Source organism: Lagenorhynchus albirostris, chromosome 8, assembly GCF_949774975.1.
Source record: "Lagenorhynchus albirostris chromosome 8, mLagAlb1.1, whole genome shotgun sequence".
NCBI lineage: Eukaryota > Metazoa > Chordata > Mammalia > Artiodactyla > Delphinidae > Lagenorhynchus > Lagenorhynchus albirostris.
In genome coordinates this window covers 45,581,719-45,597,986 of record NC_083102.1, presented here as the reverse complement: position 1 = coordinate 45,597,986, position 16,268 = coordinate 45,581,719, and the positions used below count along the sequence as shown (strand labels likewise).

General features: G+C 44.9%; 1 protein-coding gene across 2 annotated transcripts in view; it reads right to left on the bottom strand.

The window, feature by feature from the left end:
- NOD1 (nucleotide binding oligomerization domain containing 1) overlaps positions 1-9,402 on the bottom strand; it is a 99,509-nt gene extending 90,107 nt beyond the window's left edge. For both annotated transcript variants that reach the window (XM_060156915.1, XM_060156914.1), the window contains exon 1: positions 9,265-9,402. The gene's annotated coding sequence lies outside the window, so the exon portion shown is untranslated. The remainder of the gene's footprint in view (positions 1-9,264) is intronic.
- Between the last annotated feature and the right edge of the window lie 6,866 nt (positions 9,403-16,268).

Genomic DNA, 16,268 nt, shown 5'->3' with positions numbered 1-16,268 from the left:
AACTCCAGATACAGACTCTGCCACCTTGCCTACTACAAGCGCAGGAATGCAGACAGACGATGTGAGCACTTGGGGGTGGGGGTGGGGTGGAGGCTGATGGAATGCAGATAACCTTTCAGGCCTTCTGGGAACTCAAATGTTTGACTCCACATCCTCAGAGCCCAGTATCTCCTCTGGTCAAGAAACCCCGTTCAGAGTGTGCGCAGAGCCAGCCCCTCCCTTCTCTGCTGGAACCACAGACTTCTGGAGTGGAAAAGAGTACGGCCCAACACCCCCATTTTAGAGATGAGGAAACTGAGGCCCTAGGCAAGGCCAAGACTTGTCTGGATCAACCAGAGCTAGGTCCCAGGTCTCTTGGCACTGAGGCAAATGCTTTTATTTCCTTCTGGTTAGGGTAGCCCCCTCAGCAGCCGAGAGTCTCACCCCATCCCCGCAGCAGGGCCTGGCGCCTGTCAGATGGGCAGGGGCCCCACCTCACCATGTTCCTCCCCTCAGTCCCTCTCTCCCCACTGGGAATTCCCATGGTACTTTATCCCCACCACTCTCACGGGATGTGGTAGTTAACTTTAATACTTAGATGACACTTAGCCCAACACTGGTCACACTGCAAGTATTTATCATGACGAAGGAGAGGGTGGTGCAAGCTGGAGCTTCTGTCTGGTTCATCTTTGAGGCCCGGCATTTGCCTGTGAGGGATGGCGTCCATCTGGTTAGTCCCCATATCCCCAGCACAGAGGATGCTAGATTAAAAAATGTTGCATGAATGAATCTAGCACAGCACACTGCTTATAACGGGAGCTTCATTAATGCTCATTGAACGAATATGTGGATTTCCAGAATTCACGGGCTCACACAGGGAGCGTCACTGGCCGAGTTCATTCGTAGATAAATTCGAATTTGCAGGCACCAATATTTTCTATTGTTCTAAGACTTTTCTGTTAGCAGCTGCCTTGAAAAGTTTAACCAAAGCCCAGCTCTCAATTTCCAGAGCATAGTCTATACATTCTCTTGGTACATAATCACCTATTGTTTTGTGACAATGTCCTCCATTGTGCCTTATGGGGCTGATATACAATTGCTGTTTGACATTTTCCTGGTGTTACCCAGGCTTTGAAAAACAAAGTTCCAAAGACACCCTGCTCGGTATTCATCTCTGAGGGCCCAGTGAATAAAAATACCTTAATAAAAAAAGCCAACAGAAGACAACAGAGCCTTGAATCAGAAACCCTGACCTGGAACTCTATTTAAGAGTTTAAGTGCTTCCGCAGAAGAAAGTTCTACGGAAGGGGCAGGTTCGGAAGCCAGAGGATGTCTGGAGATGGCATTGAGGACGGACACAGAAAGTGTCTGGAGCTTCTCAAATGAAAGGCAATTTACAAGAACAAAATACTTCAGTCACCTCAGAGGCTTGAGTTGAAACCTGGCCTCAAACGAATAAACACTCAGCTGATCGCTGGCCAAATGCTTAACAGGAGACGTTTATTGTCTGGGACACAAATCTACCTGGAGCTCGGCCAGGTGGTACCTGGGATGTGTAGGAGGGGACTCCCGAGGGCCACCGGGAGACTGAGAAGATGCCAAGTTCTTCCCAGAGGCGGCACACCCTGGGGAGCAGGCCCTCCCCGACGGCCAAGATACACGTGACCTGCCAGGCCTCTCACTCTGTGACCTCACGACAGCTTCACAGGAGTGAGCAGAAAGGGGGTAATGCAGGCGTCCCACAGCAAGAGGCTTTTTCTGTGATCCGAAAGCTCCAAACAAAGAATTTTTTTTTCTAAACACCCTGGTATTTTAAGTGGATGCAAATTCCCTAGTAGATGAACAAAGTGGGGAAAGCACCTCTTTCAGGGCTTTGGGGCTAAAGCCAGAGAAAAACAGACAAGCATGAAAAACTGTCCAAAGCCCTTTCCCTTGGCCAGGGGATTCCCAGAATTTTTATCCGCAGACTCTGACACCCACGCAGCCAGCCTGCCTCTGCTCTTTGGGCCCTTGTGTTCCTGCTTCCAAGGAGCCAGGAAGGACCGGCCTCCACCCACGTGCATCCACCGAGGCTCCTGCTGAAGGATGCTGGCGCCTGGCCGGCCCGCACGCACTTACACACATCCACTCCCAAAAACCGCGGAGCTGGTGCGGTGGGCAAAGCAGACCAGGCTCTGCGTCCCGGTTCTGCCATCTTTTCTCTGCTGAGCTTCGGTTCCTTCATTAGAAATTGAAAAACATAATTTCTGCCTCCATAATTGTCTCACATTAAGTCAAGGTTTATAAAGCTTAACAAGTAGGGGTTGTTAATTATCTTTTTCTTGTAGATCACTAACATCGAGAAAAGGCAGCGGTGGGAACTCCTCAAGGCCTCCCACTGTCCTTTACAATAAATGTCCAAATCCTTCCCAGCCCAGGAGGCTCTGCTTGGCCTTCCTCACTGTAACTTCCTCAATACACCCTGTTCTTTCCACCTCTGAGCCTTCAACCCTGCTGTTCCCCGAATCTGGCATGCTCTAACCCCTCCTCATCCCCAGCAACTAGTTGAAAAGGCTCATTCTTGGAGGAGCAGATCCCAGACTCCCCTAATCCTAGCACAGCTCTGATAATCTGTCTCATGACATACATACTGTTATTTTCACTCACAGCACTTAACCCATTTATAACTATGTATTTGTGTGTACTGCCCCTTCCTCTTCCAGTAGCCAGCAAATTCCATTTGGCCAGGCACTGAGCCCCTGGATTCATTCGTTGCTGTATCCCCAAAACTTGGGAGATTCCTGGCACCAGCGAGGTCTCTGATAATATTTGTTCGATCAGTGTGTTGAAGAACTAAAGCTCCAAAGAGCCAGGAGGAACCAGGAGCTACAAATAGCTCTCTGACAGCTTGCAGCACCAGGCTGGGGAGCAAGCAGAGCACTTCATACCCATGGGAAAGCCAGGAAAACAATTACCAGCTCATTATCAGAAATGCTAAAGCACCCACAATTCACTCAATGGAGAATTCCCTCTTCTGGGCTCTGAGTTCCACAGGCCTCTTGGAAGATTGCCAGAGCTCCAAAAGACATAAAACCTACTGGGGTGTAAAGAAGAAGGGAGATGAGTATGGATTTTCTTAAAAAGGTAGTGTACTTGGAACAGGTCATTGCATTTTCAATGCGGTGTATTTAAATACTGTCATGTCTACCCGAGTCCCATCCTGGGAAATTCCAGGCCTGGTTTCTGTTTTCTCAAATACCCAGCACACCTGTCTGGGTGAATGCTTTAGAATATGTTTAGAAACACAGAATGTCTGCCTGTGTTTTATCACACCCAAGCTAACAATCTCAGTGCACTGAGATGACATTTATCCAAAAATAAACATCATAATCCACTCTAATAAAGTCGGTCAACACCAGTATCACCACCACCACCCCGAGTGGATATTAGGTCACCCAGTGTAAGCAATGGTTGAGGTTTAAATGTTATAAATCGGTGTGCGGGTGTTCCCGTGTTCATTCCATAAACAGGCAGAGGCAGGCGGTTCTTTGGAAGGGCCTTGTATCCAGAAGGACAGCTCTACGAAGAGCACAAGCACATCTGTGGGTCAATTCCAGGAGGCAAGCATAGGGGTGGGGAGGTGGGCAGAGAGGGAGGGACACTCACTGAGTCCCGTTCAGTGGTTAGAACCTGGATTTCTCCTTCAAATCCTGGGTGCCGCACTAACAATCTGTTGACTTTGGGCTGGTTATTTAATCTCATTGAGCCTCAACTGTCTTATCTGTAAAACAGGAGAAACGATAACTACAGTATAGGGTTGTTGGGAAGATGAAGTGAGCTAAAAAGCCAAAACAACAAAAAAAAACTAAAGCCCTTTGACCAGTGTTGTACAGTGTAAATCTATGTAAGTGTTTGCTGTCAGACGCATCTTTATTTCATTTCATCAAAGCCTCAAGCCAAACCTTCCGCATTGATAGTTATTCCCTTTTTGCAGATAGAAAAACTGAGGCTCATGAGGGTTAAGTAGCTTATTCAAAGCCACACAACTAGGAGATGGCAAGACCAGCACTTGAACCCAATCATCATAATTACCATTTCCTGAAAGCCAGGTGGTATGCCGAGCACTTCACAGCAACAATCTCATCAAATACTCAAAACCACTCTGTAAGGCAAGAATGACTAAAACTATTTCATACAGACGAGGACACAGGGTTGGAGAGGTTAACTATCTTGGCTGAAGTCACACAGTTAGTTAAGGAACAAAGCAGGGGCTTGATCCCAGCTCTGACACCAAAGTCCATGGTCTCCTCCATTTAAGTCCTGCCTAATATTTGTTATAGATCTAGTAACTCCACTTGAAATCATCAACATGCCTGAATTCATATTAAATGGAAAACACTGGCCTTGTTAAGTGGAGTCCAGGAATGGCCCTCTCCATGAAGGGGCCTGCTGTCCTGAATCACAAGGAGTTAGGATATCCCCAAAGAAAAGCCTAGCTTTCCACCCAGTTCCTTTCCTTCTAGAAGGTTTGGTTTGGGGTCATAGATAGCAACTGGGGAATGTGTTAAAATGAAGCACGGGAAGTTCTTAGTCACTAGACTTTCATCTTTTGGGAATTAGAACAACACAAATATTTTCCCACGTAAATCATCATCGGTCCCAGCTCTGCTACCATGGAGGGGTTTTCCTTAGCAATATGTGACTGCCCTACCCAGCTAAGTGCGACTCTGAAAATATCTACCCAGTCGTTCCATCCTCCCAACTCTTTTCTGTCCCTAACCTGTATTGTGGGAATGACACAGAGAAGAGTCAGTATCAACACCCTGATACAAAGATATAGTAGTGGTGACTTCTCATGGTTTTTGGCTTTTTTTTTTTTTTTTTTTGGATGCGTTGGCTCTTCGTTGCTGCGCACGGGCTTTCTCTAGCTGCGAGGAGCAGGGGCTACTCCTTGTTGCGGAGCATGGGCTCTACGTGCGCAGGCTTCAGTAGTTGTGGCGTGCAGGCTCTACAGCGCAGGCTCAGTAGTTGTGGCGTGCAGGCTCTATAGCGCAGGCTCAGTAGTTGTGGCGCACGGGCTTAGTTGCTCCACGGCATGTGGGATCTTCCTGGGCCAGGGCTCGAACCCTTGTCCCCTGCATTGGCAGGTGGATTCTTAACCACTGTACCACCTGGTAGGCCCAGGTTAATATTTTAATAAAACATGAGGGGCTTCCCTGGTGGCGCAGTGGTTAAGAATCCGCCTGCCAATGCAGGGGACAAGGGTTCGAGCCCTGGCCCAGGAAGATCCCACATGCCGTGGAGCAACTAAGCCCGTGCGCCACAACTACTGAGCCTGCGCTCTAGAGCCCGTGAGACACAACTACTGAACCCGAGGGCCACAACTACTGAAGCCCGCGTGCCTAGAGCCCGTGCTCTGCAACAAGAGAAGCCACTGCAATGAGAAGCCTGCGCACCGCAACAAAGAGTAGCCCCTGCTCGCCGCAAGTAGAGAAAGCCCGTGCGCAGCAACGAAGACCCAACACAGCCAAAAATAAAAATTAATTAAAAAATTAACCTACCAAAACCTGGTGCTGATCTGGTGCTTTGCAAATTACCTGGACCCTCATGTTGACCTATTCATCAGTTCCATAGAAAACTATAGTTTTCTTTAAAGAAAAATGACTACTCAGCAAAAAAATACCAAAGTGACAGCTTACTAGAGTACTCTAAATGATTTTAATGAAGTATAATAGAACACAAAATTGCCTTGCTGGTTCCGAAACAGAGCAGGACCCTATGGTCCTTCCCTACCACGTCCTCTGCCGGCCTTTTGCCTGTGGAAAAACTTCATCTAAAGAATTAGTTTGATCAGAGAAGCGAGAAAATGCAGAAACAAAGGAAAACAGTCCAATAAGACTAAATAATAGTAGTTTAGTCATTAAGCATGGTTAAGGACCTTTAGTTCCTCCTCAAGGGCTGTAGATAATATTCTGAGCCATCTCCTATGAGCTGTCTTGTAGATACTGAAACGCCCACCTGGTGAAAGAAGTTAACTACATGGTGATCTTACTGTAGCCATGACATAAGCTGCCACAAGTCTGTGAACTGGCCTCAAAGAAATGAAACAAACCGACCCTGCAACTGAAGACTAACTGTACCTAAAACAACCAAAATGACACTGGTCAGACCACCACGTGACCAATTTCAAGATGACTGTCAGAGCTGATTGCACAGTTTCTGCATGTAGCCCCCTACCCCCGTCTATAAAAGCTCTTGCCCCCTGATTGTCACGGGGGGAGTTGGCCTTTGGACAGGCGTCCGCCCTCTCCCCCGGTTGCCGGCATCCAAAACGAAGCAAACTTTCCTTTCCACCAACCTGGCCTCTTCAATGGCTTTTGAATGGCAAGCAGTCGGACCCCACTCTTGGTTACAGTTCTATAGAGGCACTGTGCCCCTTCTGAGGGTCAAGGTAAGATCCCCTTAGACTAAAAGCATCCCAGGCCTCACTGGCTCAGCTCCAGAGGGTGGAAGGATGGTGAAGGGGAGGAGGGATGGTGATGAGCTTGTCTTGGTCAACTCTGCACCAAAATCTCTGCCCACAGTTTGGTCTGTGGCAGTTTCTAGATAAAATACATAAATAAGAATGCAAGCCAGAATGTCTTGCTTTGACAAACTTTCTAGCACTGAGTAAAAACCATCAATGAATTGAAATGGCAATGATTAGTCTCCTCTTACTACAAGAGTCAAGTTTGGAAAAAAACACTTGCTGTCACTGAGTGTCTGATGCACCAAAGAGTTTCCCTCAAAACAACTTTGGACCCTATAGATGGATGAAAGGAAGCCCTTTGTGTAAAACTCAACTGACTTTGCCCGGAAGATAAAAGGAAACAGGACTTCCAGAAACCTGCAAAATACCTACAGCTTCTGCCTGACAAAAATTCAGCACAAGTATAAACTTTACCTTTTTAAATTTCACCTTGCCTCAAACCCCCAAAAAAGAAGAATCGTAGAAGGAACTGGTAATATAAACCTCAAATCCTAGGTTTATGTCTTAAATATCGAGTAAACATTGAACTCTTTTCTTTGGATAAAAAGAGACAAGAATTTGATATTCTCATTAGGCAAGTTAGCGATAGCACTGTAAAAAAACACTTGAGGGCTTCCCTGGTGGCACAGTGGTTGAGAGTCCGCCTGCCGATGCAGGGTACACGGGTTCGTTCCCCGGTCCGGGAAGATCCCACATGCCTCGGAGCGGCTGGGCCCGTAAGCCATGGCCGCTGAGCCTCCGCGTCCAGAGCCTGTGCTCCGCAACAGGAGAGGCCACAACAATGAGAGGCCCGCGTACCGCAAAAAGAAAAACCACTTGATCTTTATACCTACATTGCATCACTGTTTATAGTATTTCTAATGTCTAATCTAAAATAAACAGTGCTGCTGTTACTATCAAAGTGATAATCAGTGACACACAGAGTGGGACCAAGCTGGGATATGGGATACCCCCTGACAATTGTAGGATGTGGGTCCTCCCTTCTCCAAATTCCTGACTTCTTGATCATCTAGGAAGGATTCACTGCCCCTAGGCCAAGGGTCAGTAGCAAAACAGGTACAACCGGGGCACGGCCTGAGGATGCTGCCAAAAGGAAAGTCATCTGTGTGTGCCCATGTCAATTCTGAGGCCCTGTAAACAGCCCAGCTTTGGGGGAGCCCATTTTTTGATATATGGGGCAGTGGGGTGGAGGAAGTCTCAAGATTAAGGACCACTTTCTTTTGCCAAGAAATTCATTCCTATCGCATGGAGTAAAACTGTATTCCAGAGCCATCAATAAGTCCTGTTGGGGGAAAGGGTGGTGGCCTGAAATTCCAGACTGCAAAGTACACGGTGCCCAAGGGGGAAGGAGCTACAGAGCCCTCCCCCGAGCAGGGCAGGAGAAGAACAGGGGAATGGAGCAACTACTGGCCACTCTCCCTCACCGTGGCTGTACTAAATAAACAACTGTTGAACACAGATCACCACCGCAGTGGCTAGTAACTGCCACTGATGGAGCAGCCACCACGTGCCACCCGCCGTGCCAGGCGTTTGATACACCCTATCTCATTTAACCTCACGACAGAGCTCTTTAGATCCCCATTTTACGAGAAAGAAAACAGGGGTTCAGAGAGATCACATATAACACGCCCATGGTCATGCATCACAGAAGTGACAGAATCTGAATCGGGGCACAGGTTTGATGGGCTCCAAAGCTTGAACTTGAATTTCTTCATTACACAAAAACACAATCTACTCTTCTTAGACCCTTTGGAAGCCCTCTCTTCTCCTAGGCTGTCATTTGTTTTAAATCCACCTTTCTTATCTGCAGTAAAAGTCTGTGTCTCGTCCAGTGGCCCCACTTGCTGAGATTAGAGCTATCTGTCCCCAGGGTGAGAACAGGATAAATCCTGTGCACTCCTAATATCCAAGCTAGAGTTACTATTCCCTGGATGTGGGAAATCTCAGATAGGCGGCTTTTAGGAGAGACAAACCCGACCCTGTGGCAAGCACAGCTGGCTTCATCCTTAAAGCAGAAAACCCAGTAGTTAAGGCCATGGGTTTACTGGCTTCCCGCAACTTAATTTTAAAGGCCAACAACGGAGGCATTTCCCAGAAAGCAGAACTAAAGGGGCATCGTGATCTGGCAATCCTTCTGTTTTTCACAATATGCCAAAAGACTCTATGCATATCTGAGGCTGCATATCTGTTCTGAACACACTGTTCAGGCCACCCTGCCAAGCCTTGTCTCATTTCCCTTCTTTGCATTTCAGGAAGCTGGAGGGAAGTCCACTGCCCCCTCCCCAGGGTCACGCAAGACACTGGGAGCAGCCGGATCCGTCTGCAGGCTGTACTCCATCAAGGCCCCTGCCGGCCTTTCCACCTTCTCTTGGCAGCCACACTTTGGTCATTGTTGCTCAACGCTGAACGCACAGTGGAATCAGCTGGGGATACAGAGGCCTGGGTCCCACCCCCAGGGATTCTGATAGATCCAGCCTGGGCATCTGAATTTTACAAACGCCCCAGGTGATTCTAAGATACAGACAGGATTGAGAAACTCTGCCCGGACCACCGTGGGATAAACGATTCCCCTAACACTGAAGTTCATCCCCCCGAACTTTCGTGGCATGCCACAAACTCCCGGGTTTCTCCGCCTTGCTCCACCCGGGGCTCTTCTAGAGCAGCTTTGAATCCCGTCCGCTCGCAGGATGACGCCTCCCTGCTCCTCCTCCCTCGCAGCGCCCAGGACCCCAGAAAACTTGTGCCCCGCGCGACCCACCCCCGTCGCTGGGACTTACTTGGTCGCTAGGTGTGCAGACCTCGCAGCAGCAGGGAGCAGCAGACCTCGCAGGGAGCGAGAGCCTGATGCGCCGGGAGGGCGCGAGCGGGAACGCTGAGACTGGGGAACGCCGAGACTGGGGAACGCCGAGACTGGGGAACGCCGAGACTGGGGAACGCCGAGACTGGGGAACGCCGGGCCGGGAGCGCGCGGCGCCCGCAGCTTCACCAGGACCGGGGAGGGAGCAGCCGCGGCACCGGCTGGGAACGGGAACTGGCCCGACCGCAGCGAAGGCCGCGCCCCTGTGGCCGCGCCCCGAGCCTCTGCGGCCTGCGCGGGGAAGGCGAGGCCGGGCCCGGGCAAGCGAGTCGGGGTCGGCGGGGCGGCCGCTCGCCCGGACCGGGCGGGGGAAGCCGGGAGAGGCGGCGCGCAGAAAGTAGCCCGGGGCAGCCGAGAGGGGCGGTCCCTGCCCCAGCAGAGCAGCCACGCCACCGCTCAGGCCGAGCGGGCAAGCCTGAGAGCTCGCCCAGGGGTGACACATCGCGAACTAGACGCCAGCTCGGTCTTCGCCTCCGCGAGCCTAGGCCCGTCCCCTTAAATGAGCCAACCGGAGGCAGCAGCACCTGAGCAAGATGGTGAAACGCCTGTTAAAACGTTAACAAGTGCTCCCGGGTGAAACTCGCGTTAAAACGTGACACCTGCTCCCCGGTGAAAAGTAGCTCAAAATCATCAAGCCTTTTACGACAGAGCATATACTTCGATTTACACTTTTTAAAATGTAAGCTTTTCTTCATGTCCTTAAATCTCTTCTTGTCAGTGTACGTTTTATAGTCTATACATTATGCTGTGAAGACCTGTAAGGGACTTTTTAACATGCTAATACCTTTCGCAATAAAATGTTTTTTAAACGTTTTAAATGGAGAATCTACATAAGGCATAACGATGCTATAAATAAGTTGTCACATTCACACTAGAGTACATTCAATCACATGACCACATATGCTCATGAATATTTAGATTACCATCAAAGGCTGCCTTCTGATAAAAGTTTGTTCGTAACTCAAAAGCGAAACTTTGCAAACGTAAACTTGATGGGCTACCTTGTGCAAACTTGTAAGCTCCAATATAGAGATGCTAAAGATACCAATTCCTCCAGTTTATACCCTTACAGGAACCTCTGGTAGAAAAATTACAAAATTTTTCTTTTCTCTGGGATTCTGGATTTTATCTTCCATATCTTTTAAACTCATATTTTCCATATCCTGTTTCTCTGGCTGCATTCTGAATAACTTCTCAGTTGTCTTTCCATCAATCAATTCTTTTGTGGCTATTCCAACCCCGCTGTTACTCATCTGTGTTAGGCGGAATACTCCCTACACCTGGAACCTGTGAATATGGCAAAGGAGAATTAAAGTAGCAGGTGGAATTAAGGGTGCAAATCAGCTGACCTTGAGATGGGAAGATAATCATGGACTATTGGTATGGGCCCGATGTAATCACAAGGGTCCTTATAAATGGAAGAGGGAGGAAGAAGAAGGAGAACTAAAGAGATAGCAGCCTGAGAAGGATTTGGCCTGATGTTGCTGGTTTTGAAGATGGAGGAATGGGTCTATGAGCCAAGAAATGAGGGTGGCTTCTAGAAGCTGGAAAAGGCAAGGAAGTGGGTTCTCCAGTAGAGCTTCCAGAAGTAATACAGTCCTGCTAACATTTTGATTTTAGCCCATTGAGACTCACTTTAGACTACTGACCTCCAGAACCGTAAGATAATAAATTTGTGTTGTTTTAAGCCACTAACTTTGTGGTAACTCGTTACAGCAGCAATAGGAAACCAATACACCATCCATTTAAGTTCTTAATTTCAACAATAATATATTTTCTAAGAGTGTTTTGGTTCTATTTCTAATTTTCTTGGTCATTTTTAATAGTCTCCTGTTCTCTACTGATTCCATCACTTAAAAAATTCATAGTTATTTTTGTTTTTAATTAAACTTTTTATTTGGGCTAATTGTAAATTCACATGCAGCTGTAAGAAATAATGCAGAGAGACCCTTATACCCTTAACCCAATTTCCCTTCATGGTAACATCTTGCAGAACCAGGCTGTAGGCATTGGTAGAGTCAAAATACAGAACACTTCCACCACTACAACGATCCTTCATATTGCCCTGTTTTATCATACCACTCCCTCATTAACCCCTGACAATCACTAATCTGTTCCCCATTTCTATAATATGTCATTTCAAGAACATTATATAAATGGAAGCACACGGTATGTACCAGGATTTTGTGATCTTGTTTTGGGATTGTTTTGTTCACTCGGCATAATTCTCTGGAGATTCATCTAGGGCATTGCATATATCAATAGTTCTTTCTTTTTTATTACTGAGTAGTATTTCATGGTATTACCACAGGGATACCACAGTTTAACCATTCACATGTTAAACAACATTTGGATTATTTCCTGTTTTTGGCTATTATGACTAAAGCTGCTATAGACATTAAACTACAGGTTTATATGCAAACATAAGTTTTCATTTCCCTGGGATAAATGTCCAGGAGTGCAACTGATAGGTCATATAGTAGTTGCATGTTTAGTTTAAGAAACAGCCAAACTCTTTTCCACAGTGGCTGGACCATTTACATTCCCAACAGCAATGTCTAAGTGATCCAGTTTCGCAACACCTTCGTCAGCATTTGGTGTTGTCACAATGTTTTATTTTAGCCATTCTGATAGGCGTGTAGTGTATCATTATAGTTTTAATTTGCTAATGATGTTGAACACCTTTTTATGTGCTTACTTGCCATCTGTGTCTCCTCTTGGGTGGAATGTCTCTTTGTCTTATTCATTTATTAACTCAATTGTTTGCTTTTTTACTGTTGAGTTTTGAAAGTTCTTTATGTATTGTAGATAACAGCCCTTTGTTAGATATGTGATTGGCAAATATTTTGTCCCACTCCAAGCTTGTCTTTTCATTCTCTTAATAGGATCTTTCACAGAGCAAACATTGTAAATTTTGATGCTCCCTAGCTTCTGTTTTTCCTTGTATGAATCATGCTTTTGGTATTCAGTCTAAGAACTCTTTGAAAAACCCTAGATGTTAAAGAATTTCTCCTTTCTTTCCCCAAAAGTTCAGTTTTATGTCAGGCATTTGAGTTAATTTTGAAATGAGACTTAAGGTTAATTTTATTATAATTGTTACTTTTGCCTATGGATGTCCAATTGCTGCTACAGAATCACCGTTGAAAAGCTATCTTTCCTCCATTAAATTACCTCTCCACCTTTGTGTGGGTCTATTTCTGGGTTCTCCATTCTGTTCCATTGATCTGTGTATTTATCCCTCTGCCAATACCATACAATCTTGAATTGGGTCGATGGATTCCTACCATTTTATTCTTTTTTTTTCAAAGTTGCTTTACCTATTCTAATTCCTTTGCCTTTCCATATAAATTTTAGAAAAATAATCTTGCTGGGATTTTGACAGGAACTGTGTTAAACCTGTATTGGAGAGAATTGACATCTTTATTATATTAAGCCTTCCAAACCATGAACATGGTATGCCTCTCCATTTATTTAGATCTTTGATTTCTTTCATCAGTGTTTTGTAGTTTTCAGTATACAAGTCTTACACGTTTGGTTAAGTTTGCCCTTAAGTATTTCCTTTTAAAAAAGTGTATATGTTGTTGGTAAGAATGTAAAATTGTTCAGCCAACGCGGGAAACAGTTTGGCAGTTCCTCAAAAAGTTAAACATAGAATTACCATATGACCCAGCAATTCCACTCCTAGGTATAAACCCAAAATAAGTGACAAGAGGTACTGAAAAATATATATGTACACACATGTTCATAGCAGCATTATTCACAATAGTCAAAAGGTGAAAACAGTCCAAATGTCCATCAATGGATGGATAAACAAATCGTTATACACATATGATAGAATATTATACAGCCACGAAAAAGAATGAAGTGTTGATACATACTACAGTGTTGATAAGCCTCAAAGATATTATGCTAAGTGAAAGAAGTCAGACATAAAAGGTCACATATTTTATGAGTCCTTTAATATGAAATAACCAGAATAGGTAAATTCATAGGGACAGAAAGTAGATTGGTGTTTGCCAGGGAATGGGGGTGGGGGAGGGAAGAATGGATGTGTGGTTCCTTTTGGGGTGATGGAAATGTTTTGGAAGTAAATAGTGATGGTGGTTGGACAACATTGTGAGTGTATTAAATGCTACTGAGTCGTTCACTTTCAAATGGTTAATTTTATGTTATGTGAATTTCATCACAATTAAAAAGTTACAGTTTAAAAAAAGCAATTGTAAATGGTATTATATTTTTAATTTCCATGTCCAAGTATATAGAATACAATTGATTTTTGTATGTTTATCTTGTAACCTGTGACCTTGCTGAACTGACTTCTTGGTTCTAAGGGATACTTTTTTATAGATTCCTAGGGGTTTTCTACATAGATAATCATGTCATCTGTACATAGAGACTGTTTCATTTATTTCTTTCCCATCTGTATGCCTTTCATTTCCCTTTCTTGCCTCACTACACTGGTTAGAACTTCCAGTACTATGTTGAATAAGAATAGTGAGAGCAGACATCCTTGCCTTGTCCCCAGTTTCAAGGGAAAAGCATTCAGTCTTTTACTATTAAGTATAATGTTAGCTGTACGTATTTTATAGATGCTCTTTATCAAGTTGTTGATGTTCCCTTCTGTTCCTATTTTTCTGAGGAACTTTTTTTATCATAAATGGGTATTGAATTGTGCCAAACACTTTTATGCATCTACTGATGTGATCACGTGATTTGTAATAATAGTTAAAATACAGTGGATTACTTTGATTGATGTTCAAGTATTGAACCAGACTTGCAGCTCTGGAATAACCCGCCTTGGTCATGGTATAGAATTCCTTTTATGTATTGCTAAATTCTATTTGCTAGTATTTTTTTAAAGAATCTTTGAATCAATATTCATAAGGGATATTGGTCTGCAGGCTTATTTTTGTTTGGTTGGTTTTTTCTACTGTGCCTGGTTTTGGTATACTGACTTCACTAGCTTCACAAAATGAACTGGTAAGGGTTACCATAATGCCCCGTCTCTGGTAATTTTCTTTGCCCTGAAATCTACTCTATCTAATATTAATAAAGCCACTCATTCTTTCCTTTGATTAATGTTTGCATCATATATCTTTTTCTATCCTTTTATTTTCAAGCTGCTTATATTGTTATAGTTGAAGTGAGTTTCTTGTAGACAGCATAAATAAGGCTGGGTCATGTTTTTAATCCACTCCACCAGTTTCTGTGTTTTAATTGGTGTCTTGAGATCATTTACACTGAATGTACTTATTGCTATGTTAGGGCAGCAGTCTCCAACCTTTTTGGCACCAGGGACCGGTTTCGTGGAAGACAATTTTTCCATGAATGGGGGGCGGATTGTTCAGGCAGTAATGCAAGCGATGGGGGGGATGGTTCAGACAGTAATGGGAATGATGGGGAGCAGCAGATGAAGCTTCACTTGCTGGCCCACTGCTCACCACCTGCTGTGTGGCCCAGTTCCCCAGGGGGTGGGGACGCCTGTGTTAGGGTTTTGGGGTTTTGTTTTTACTTTTGGCTGCGTTGGGTCTTCATTGCTGCACGCAGGCTTTCTCTAGTTGCGGCAAGCAGGGGCTACTCTTCACTGCAGTGCGCGGGCTTCTCATTGCAGTGGCTTCTCGTTGCGGAGCATGGGCTCTAGGCGCACTGGCTTCAGTAGTTGTGGCACGTGGGCTCAGTAATTGTGGCTCACAGGCTCTAGAGCGCAGGCTCAGTAGCTGTGGAGTGTGGGGTTAGTTGCTGCACGGCATGTGGGATCTTCCAGTACCAGGTTTCAAACCCATGTCCCCTGCATTGGCAGGTGGATTCCTAACCACTGCACCACCAGGGAAGCCCCTATAATTGTTTTAAATAGTACCTCTACACATATTCAGAATCACAACTCACAATATTTTAATTTTTGCTTCAACCATTATGTAAGAAACTCAAGAGGAGGAAACTCTACTGTATTTATCCATACTTTTGCTTACCATGTTATTTTTTTCCTTTCTGATGTTTCCAAGTTCCTTCTTTTATCATTTCCTTCCTGTTAAGAGAACTTCCTTCAGTCATTCTTTCAGGGTAGGTCAGTTGGCCACAAATTTTCCTAGTTTTCCTTCATCTGAGAATGTCTTGATTTTTCCCTTCATTCTCAAAGGCTATTTTCACTGGATTCTGGGTAGACGGTCCTTTTCTTTCAGCACTTGAAAAATGTGCCACTTCCTTCTGGTCTCCCTGGTTTCTGATGAGAAATCTGGTGTAATTGAAATTGTTTTTCTCCTGTAGGTAAGGTATCATCTCTTACTTGCTGCTCTCAAGAATTTTTGTCTTTAGTGTTCAGAAGTTTGACTACACTGTGTCTGGTGTGGTTTTCTTTGGGTTTATGTTTGGAGTTCACTCAGATTTCTCTTTTCTTTTTAAAAGTTAATTACTATTTATTAGACAACAGCTGTATACCAGCCATTGTGCTGGGCATTTTATGTACACTATTGCTAATCCCACCCACAAACTCGGGAGTTAGGTGTCTGTTAGGTTAAACCATGTGAGACTGTCATGGCTTCATTAAACTTCTTTCATCTGTAGGTTTGTGGCTTTTGCCAAATTCAGAATGTTTAAACCATTATTTCTTTGGTCACTTTTTCAGCCTGTCCTCTCCCCTCTCTGAGACTCCCATGACACAAATGTTAGATCTTCTGTTATATCCCCACAGGTCCCTAAGGCTCTGTTTTGTTTTTTGTTTTCAGTCTGTTTTCTCTCTGCTTTTCAGACAAGGTTAATTTCTATTGTTCTGTCTCCCAGTTCACTGATTCTTTCCTCTGTTCCCTCCATTCTGCTGTTGGACCCATCCTCTGAGTTTTTAATTTCACTGTAATTTTACTGTATTTTTCAGTCCTAAAATTTCCATCTAGTTCTTCTTTATATCTTCCGTTTCTTTACTGAGAATGT